We start from the raw sequence: 7,446 nt of genomic DNA on the forward strand, positions 1-7,446 counted from the left end.
GTGCGGTTGCGAAGCGAGCGTGTGAAACCGAAGCGTGGGTCGCGAGACCCTAGAATTGAATGAGTGGGAGGATGAAAACCAGCGTGATTGGTCCGCGTATGAGCGGAGCGTACGGAGTCTGCGCGTGAGAATCAAAAGATTTGTGAGACTAAAAGTCGAACGGAATAGAATTAGAGAGAACATTGTTGTCAGCCGAAGAGTCAAGATCCATATTTTCGTCAATATATTCATCAAACATTTAAATCTTTGTCTTGAGTTATTGAAGAGAAATTCGCAAGGCGAGTTTCAACTCCTTATCAATCGAACCCACCCAAAACTAAATCATTCGAAATAATAGTTACTATAATTCCCGCTCGGAGTGTTACATTCTTAGTTTAAGATTACACGACCATACACTTATCAATAGGCAACGGAACGACCTTTGGCCGAAGCGGATAAACTAGTGACCAGGCTAGACTCACGTACCGGGTTGCCGGGAGTATAGCCAAACAGAGAAGAAGAAGAAGAAGAAGAATAGGCAACGGAATCATTTTTGTTTCAAATATTTATTTGGGAGCTTTCCGGCTACCACACAAAGCGACATAGTGTGACAGTGTTCGACACAATATGTTCCTACCACCACAGACGACACTGTATCAAGCTGTTGGAAGACAACCATCCAAATGTCTGAGTTTTTTGCAATTACGTTTTTTATTTGAAAAAGTTAAAAACAAAAAATCGAATGTTCGATTCTTAAGTAACAGAATCGATTCTTATCCAAATCGGAAGAAAATAATCGATTCTGAATATCGATTCTCCAACTAAAAGAATCGATATTTCAAAGAATCGAATCGGAATCGAACATCCCTAAACAGGACCTCCGCACACCTTCACCTCACTTTCGTGAGGATAGACAAGTCTACTCGTGTTGGTGGAGCTCCCTCCACGACCATGATGCTATGCATCGGACGAGTCACGGTCGGGGGCGCTCAGCGCTAACCCCCTCCCACATAGCGAAAAATGAACGCGAGTCCGCTACTTTGCTTTGCAGCTGACCCGACACTGTTCGCAAAGGTCGTAGACGACCCCGCGAACTTTAAGGGTGGGTGCCATGTGGTCTACACCACCCACCCGAGGAGATAGGGACAGTGGGAATTTCGTTAATCCAAATGTTACGCACACGTGGACGATCCGGTGGGATTGGACTCAAGATTCGAGCGAGTATCCAAGCCCGCCGTTCACCCGTTCAACCGCAACACGCGTCAAGAGCGACGAGTAAACTCACAAGATACGCAACTTTCGAGATATTCGGACGATCCCAAATTCGCCTTTCTCCCGATAGCCTACGTAGACGAAGCATCGCGGTTTTGTGCCCAGAGACTCTGTAATTGTGCTGACTTTTTTTCGTCGGTCGTGCGACGCCCGCACGGGGCGTCCACCGACCGAGGATTTCTCGTTTCCCCGTTAGACCCTACGAGACGAGTTTCGCTACGTCTCCCGACGACGTTCGTTCCCTCGATGGCGTGCGTCGAGGAAAATGCGCAGTTACGTGCCCAGGTACCTTGAAATTGGGCGAAATTTTTCGTCGGTCGTGCGACGCCCGCACCGGGCGTCCACCGACCGAGAGATTTTACGTAGCTCGCTCATGCTTGCGTTGACGATATCTAAAGTAAATTATGGTTCTTCGTCGTCGGAGATAGGGACAGTGGGAATTTCGTTAATCCAAATGTTACGCACACGTGGACGATCCGGTGGGATTGGACTCAAGATTCGAGCGAGTATCCAAGCCCGGTTCGACCGCAACACGCGTCAAGAGCGACGAGTAAACTCACAAGATACGCAACTTTCGAGATATTCGGACGATCCCAAATTCGCCTTTCTCCCGATAGCCTACGTAGACGAAGCATCGCGGTTTTGTGCCCAGAGACTCTGTAATTGTGCTGACTTTTTTTCGTCGGTCGTGCGACGCCCGCACGGGGCGTCCACCGACCGAGGATTTCTCGTTTCCCCGTTAGACCCTACGAGACGAGTTTCGCTACGTCTCCCGACGACGTTCGTTCCCTCGATGGCGTGCGTCGAGGAAAATGCGCAGTTACGTGCCCAGGTACCTTGAAATTGGGCGAAATTTTTCGTCGGTCGTGCGACGCCCGCACCGGGCGTCCACCGACCGAGAGATTTTACGTAGCTCGCTCATGCTTGCGTTGACGATATCTAAAGTAAATTATGGTTCTTCGTCGTCGGAGATAGGGACATACGTCTACCTGTTGTATTTAACGTGCCGTCTCCGCCTGTCGGCTTACGACACGGCACCCAAGTGCGAGGGGTCCGGATACGCCGTATCAGCGCGCCACACGTGGCTCCCAATTTTCCTTTCGGGGGCTAGCCCGAGCAGACACCTTGGTAAGGCGGGGAGTACTTTCTAGGACCTCCCTACGGCCTAAGGAGGGACCGCTCCCGAGCTGATTTTTAGCGCAACTCACACGCTCGCTACCAACTGCCCCCACGAGGCCAAACCCATCTGACCGGGCAACGACGACCGAAGTCGCCGAAGGGGCTTCCCGGTCCCCATGGTCCCAATCTTGCATGTCATTGGTCAGACACTCGCAGGCCATAGCATGACCTACTTCCACTTTAGGCTCCTAGCCAGCCAGGCGGTGGCAACGCCAGCTCGGGTGCGCGGGAGCGCCAAGCCCGAAAGGACCGGGTCACGAAGACGCCTGGATCCTCCCCTGCGAAACCCGCTTATCAACAAAACCGTTCACCGACAGATCCTGCAGCTCAGAGTAGGGACGGGCAGACACACCTATCGAGCTGAACAGGACCTCCGCACACCTTCACCTCACTTTCGTGAGGATAGACAAGTCTACTCGTGTTGGTGGAGCTCCCTCCACGACCATGATGCTATGCATCGGACGAGTCACGGTCGGGGGCGCTCAGCGCTAACCCCCTCCCACATAGCGAAAAATGAACGCGAGTCCGCTACTTTGCTTTGCAGCTGACCCGACACTGTTCGCAAAGGTCGTAGACGACCCCGCGAACTTTAAGGGTGAGTGCCATGTGGTCTACACCACCCACCCGAAGTAGATAGGGACAGTGGGAATCTCGTTAATCCATTCATGCGCGTCACTAATTAGATGACGAGGCATTTGGCTATTTTTTTTTTTTTTTTTTATTTTTTTTTTTAAAGAGGAGAAATACTTTTACGTACACCACGTAAAACGATGGTAGTGTCGGACTCAGCTCTTAATACCGACTAAAACTCCTCTTACCCTTGTCCGGGTTACCAGACCGATAAGACGGAGTGATGGAAACTCCTCAAAATTGTGCCTGAGGTCTTGCAGGCATCACGACGACGATGGACAGTCGTGCAACAGTTAGCCTATCCCAGAACGAGCGGTGCTTCGCATGAACGTGGAGAAGATGTCAAGCCCTCCAATCAGCACTCTGGTGGACATGATCTTGAGCTCGGATTTTCGCAGAACACCTAAGCGAACTAGGTCTTCGGCGGAGTCCTTGCTCCAGACACCCTTCCAGTTTAGCGTGACTGAGGTGAAGGTAACGCTATCGACGCGATGCCTTCGCTTAATCAAATCCTCCAACACCCTGTACTTCTCAATCTTGTCAAGATGGGCCAGCCGTAAGTCGCGTTGGACGCCAATTACGGTTGCATCTATTACCAAGGCGTTCGAACCTCTTATTGCTAAGAGGTCGGGTTCAAGATTCCCCTCCGTTCGTTTGAACCTCGGTTTCTCTATCACCCGGTGGTTTTTAGACAAAGATTGAGCAACATAGGCGATACAAGCGTCATGACGCTCAGTACGAATTCCAGAAACTCTGGGACAAAATTGGAGCACGTGAGCCAAGGTCTCAGTGTCCTTACATCCCGCCCTGCACGATCGGTCAGCGAGCCGACCTCTAGATGTTCGTGATCGTACAGGCAGAGCATTAATCCTAAGACGCGACATGTTAAGGAAGTCCTTACCAGTCACGATCCTAGAGCCCTGTGTGAGCCAGGCATGCTGCGATGGAACTTTCCTGGATTGCTCCAGTCCGGCTCCATCGTTTGCAGTATGCAGCAGCCTTGCCCACCGTTTCTGGATAGACTCCGCACTGGCTAGCACAGAACCGTGGTCGTTGATCCTCATTTCAGCTCTTCGTATCTCATTAGACAGGAAGATAGACTCCGCTGATTGACCATCGGAGCGTGTGAATGCACCGAGGTTTTTAAGTCTTACGAATCGAAGCATAGGCATGCTCCAGCGAAAGGATGGGAGGGATAAACCACCATCTCTCGCGTCTGCGTGAAAATAGGCGACAACAGTATCGTGTGGTAGCGCGAGCCATGTCCTCACCGCGTTTCGAGTAATCTTATCCAGCTTGTTCAATACACCGATGTTCGTGCAGCCCAGAGTCAGACGATGGTACAGACTCGGGATCACCATAACGCGAAGGCCGAACAAACGTTGTTGGGGCTTCAGCGGTGCTTTGGTAAGAATATCGAGAGCGGATCGGTAAGCATCGAATGGTCTTTTGTTGAGTCGTCCTTCCGGAGTAAACGGAACACCCAAGTACTTCCACTCGTCGGTTCTCTTTAGAGCAGGCAACACAGTGCCCCGACAGCGGAAGGTGGTTGAGGCATCTATCACACTCTTCTTCTCATGCGGAACATTCCTAACGGCAACAGTAAAACTCTTGCCAGTGTTGACAGAAAGACCACATTGAGATAAGAAGTCAGTTGCGATGTCAAGAAGACTCTGAAGACCTAGCGGTGTGGCGGCATAAAAGACGAGGTCATTGGCGAACGCCGAGGCGTTCACCTTCCTCTTGCCTACCCTTATCCCGACGTCTGCCGGAAGCAGGCGCCATAGGCGTTCAACAATCATGTTAAATATGATTGGGGATAGAGGGTCGCCCTGCTTCACCCCACAGGTGGGGTGAATCAGGTCGGATTGCCAGTCACCGTAGGCCAACCGAGTCGTACTGTGGTGATAGGTGTCCATGATGTAATCAACCATGACATTTGGGAGTCCCATCACTCCTAGAGTGGACTTTATTGATGCGTGCGAAACGGAGTCGAAAGCTTTAGCCACGTCTATTGACGCAAGGAATAACGGCAAGAACTTCTGTCTATGGTACCGAAGTATCATGTCCAGAAGAAAGATGTTTTCCGAGCAGCCGTCAACCGGTCTAAAGGCTTTCTGTCTCTCGTCAAGCTCTATTCCCAGCGAGAGTCTTTTGGCCAGGATCTTATGGAACGTGCGAGTTATCACCGATGAAACTGTTATTGGACGGAAGTCTCCAGGGGAGTCCGCGCCATCCTTTTTCGGAATCAAGGTGGTTTTAGATTCCAGGAGGTGTCTCGGCAGTTTGCCACAGATCATCAGTAGGTTGAATATCCTCAAGAGGATACCAACCGGTATAGCTCGCAGTTCTTTGACCGACATGCCGTCAGGGCCCGGGGACGAGCCTCCTTCAGGCATGGCTTCTAAGATCTCGTCGCTGGTTATAGGAGCCCAGAGGTCTGCCTTGACTTTCCGCTTCTCGCCGACACCCGGTGACGTGTCACCACCGCAGGTCATGACTCTCGTCCAAAACGGGATCATGGTTTCCTTTGGAGGTGCATTTGTCGTAGCTTTATCCTTGAGAATAGCCCGAAGGCAGCGACAAGGATTCCGCTTGTAAAGCCCCTGGACCCGAGCGTACTCCTCTCTCCTTGCGTCCTTTTTGGAGGCACGCGCAGATCGATGGAGTCCTCCTGGACCAGGTACTCTACGCGGAGCATTGGATGTTCGAGGGTGTTTGCGTTTCGGCGGAAAGACAGTAAGGAGGTAGATGGTGACATCCTCCAGAAGCCTTTCCTTGGATCCCCTTTGTAACGAACTCACCATGTTCTGGAGGATATCCGTTCTATAGGCCTGAGCTTTCATCGGCTTGAGACTGCAGAGGAAGTGGAGTATGGGACTCCATTCCTCCTCTGATCGAGCAGGTGGGACTTCTTCCACAGGCGGAGCTGCAGGTGGATCGCACGCCCGAATTGGATCTTCCACAAGTGGCGTCTCCTCCTCAGGCAGCATGTCCATTGCAGGCGTCTGGTTCAGAAGTTCCGCAGTCATTTGGCGGACAAGATTCTTGTGAGAATCTTTCCTCCGTTGACCTTTGATAGCTTCGAGGCTTCTAGTTGGAAAGACTTGGCAGAGCGCAACATTGAGGAGTCGTTCCCCGCTGTTCAAAAGTTGCGCTTCCCGTCTCGCTAGCATCAATTTCTCTTCTTCAGACCATCGTGCTTTTATTGCTTGCACGTTCTGCTGGGCATCATACCAGTCTTTATGACCCTTTTGGTGATGAACTCCCCTCCCACGAGTGGTTGGGAAAGAACGATCACACCCGGGGTAAAGGCACATGTATGGTGCTCGTTCAAGGTTTGGCGCAGAGTCAGTGGACTCACTGTCGCCAGAAGTTGGGCCGGTTGAGCCAGAGGGCTCGCCGGTGAGTGATGCACAGGCCGGGCCCGTTGCATCCATCCGAGGCTTTTTTGTTCTATTTGCACCAACTTAAAAGACCCTCGTCGCGGGCTGGTAACCCATTGGACAAGGGAAGCATTGGTCAGTGTTCGCTTCCCTTCCTAAGAAGGTACCGGTACCTAGGGTACTAGTTCCTCAAGGAAGGTACTAGGCGGCGAGACCCACGAGAAGGACCTGACTTGCTTTACTAGACCTCTCCGCTCAAGGACTCCGGCATCTCTCAGCTTAAACGCAAGGCGACAGGGTTTCCAGGCCCTCGGACTCTCCCTGTCCTAACGGTTTAGTCGTACCCAGGAGCCTGGACTTCGTAAAGCCAGGACGCCTCGACAGTTTCACCGACCGCTATAAGCCTTTTGAGCAGAGTGCCCACTCTGAGGCGAAACACGACGGTATATCCTCAACAGAGACTTACTGCCAGGTGAGCGGTGTATCGAAAAGGAGATTCGACCACTTTCAACCAAAGTACAACGACCGGTCGCATGCCAAGCGTAAAAGCGTCCTCAAGACCCGGGCTCGACAAGGTACTGGACACCCGCGAGTCTATCCAAGTTAAGAGAGTCATAGTTACTCCCGCCTTAAGAGAGTCATAGTTACTCCCGCCGTTTACCCGCGCTTGCTTGAATTTCTTCACGTTGACATTCAGAGCACTGGGCAGAAATCACATTGCGTCAACACCCGCGAGGGCCATCGCAATGCTTTGTTTTAATTAGACAGTCGGATTCCCCTAGTCCGTGCCAGTTCTGAGCTGAGCGTTGAATGGCGGCCGAAGAGGACGACCAAGACGGCGTGAGCCGTCAAAGAAGCCTCGCAGCAAGGAAGATCCGCGGGAGGCCAAGGCACGGGACCGAGCTCGGATCCAACAGGCTACGCAAACTTGCGTAAGGTAACCCGCTTTCACCTCGCCCAGGCCCGGCACGTTAGCCAAACCCGCTTCCCTAACAAGCCC

This window comes from Venturia canescens, chromosome 4 (assembly GCF_019457755.1).
Source record: "Venturia canescens isolate UGA chromosome 4, ASM1945775v1, whole genome shotgun sequence".
NCBI classification, from domain to species: Eukaryota; Metazoa; Arthropoda; class Insecta; order Hymenoptera; family Ichneumonidae; genus Venturia; species Venturia canescens.